Source organism: Solanum tuberosum, unplaced genomic scaffold (genome assembly GCF_000226075.1).
Source record: "Solanum tuberosum cultivar DM 1-3 516 R44 unplaced genomic scaffold, SolTub_3.0 scf00083, whole genome shotgun sequence".
Classification (NCBI taxonomy): Eukaryota; Viridiplantae; Streptophyta; class Magnoliopsida; order Solanales; family Solanaceae; genus Solanum; species Solanum tuberosum.
The window spans coordinates 1781491-1782940 of record NW_006239015.1 but is presented as its reverse complement, the minus strand read 5'-3'; positions in this window follow the sequence as shown (position 1 = coordinate 1782940).

Here is a 1450-nt window from a genome sequence, read left to right as displayed (position 1 = left end):
GAGAATTCAGGCCACTTGTAGTTCGATGCGCTTGATTTGACGCACAATTTGAAAGAATTCAAAAGTCATCCCGATATCGGATTATGAAAAAATCGAATTGCTTGGGAATAAGATTTGAGAGTGAATGTTGGAATACAACAGAGTTTCCAACATTGATCTCGCCTACATATCCTTCAACTCAAGAAATCAGGCTGCTTGTAGTTCGACTCAATCGGTTGAAAGGAAACCTATTATGCTAGATAACCTTTGGTTCATGAAGAGTGACAAAATGAATCGAGTATGAAAAGGAGGCTTGCAACCTCTTAGTCATGAATGTGGCGCGCTTCACACCCATAATTAAGAACTTACACGGACATAATTTTCAAAGCTCTTGGTGCGTCGTCACTCAGATTGGAAAATTGTTTCTGGTAGAGACCAAAAAAATTCCGGATGCAAAACTGAAACTGACAAACCTAAAGATAAACCCACATGCCTTCTGATAGGAGTGTGGTTTGATTGTGGTGGAAGTCGCTCCTCTGCTCGCGTCCTAAGAGTTTGGCACTCCTCTTTGGACTATGTCCCAGTTCGCTGCTAAGAAAAAGTTCCACGTTGTGCTGCATCCTAATTGATGTCGTCCGCACCTGTGGTTCGTTTTTTGAGAATTCATCCTCTTGGATGCTCTCGACAAAGACTGAGATAAAACTCATTAGCATAAAAATGCAATTCAAATGGGAGACAGTGTCTTTTACCATGTTGACACTTAATTGCTCTCCTTGAACATTTGGTGTCAACTCCATCGGGTTTGACGCAAAGTAAATAAAGCTAGTGTTTCATATTTGCAATATAATCTTCAATGTACATCTTCCTTTGATGTTAAAGTAATAAAATAGGCTGATATAATATGTTGATAATTCCCTTGATGTCGTCTCTATAAAGAAAATGATGCAGTTGAAGTTGATTTTCTTGTGATGGGTAAATCTTTCTCCCGCGATGTATGAATCTCTTTTCCGCGATGCATGAAACTCTTTTCTTGCGAAGTATGAATCTTTTTCCCGCGATGCATGAATTTTCTCTTGCAATGCATGCCATTTTTCCCGTAATGCATGAATCTTTTCTCACAATGCATGAATCTTTTTCCTCTTGCAATGCATAAATCTTTTCCTCTTGCAATGCATGATAATTTTCCCGCAATGCATGAATCTTTTCTCGCAATGCATGAATTTTTCCTCTTGCAATGTATGAATTTTTTCCAGCAATGCATGGTTTTTCCGCGATGCATGAATCTTTCTCTTGTAATGCAAGAATATTTTTCTCGCGATGCATGAGTCTTGTCTTGTAATGCATGAATCTTTTTCGCGATGCATGACTTCTTTACCGCGATACATGACTTTTTTACCGCGATGCATGAATCCTTCTACGCATGAATCTTTTTCCCGCGATGCATGACTTTTTTCTCTTTGTTGTGCATGAT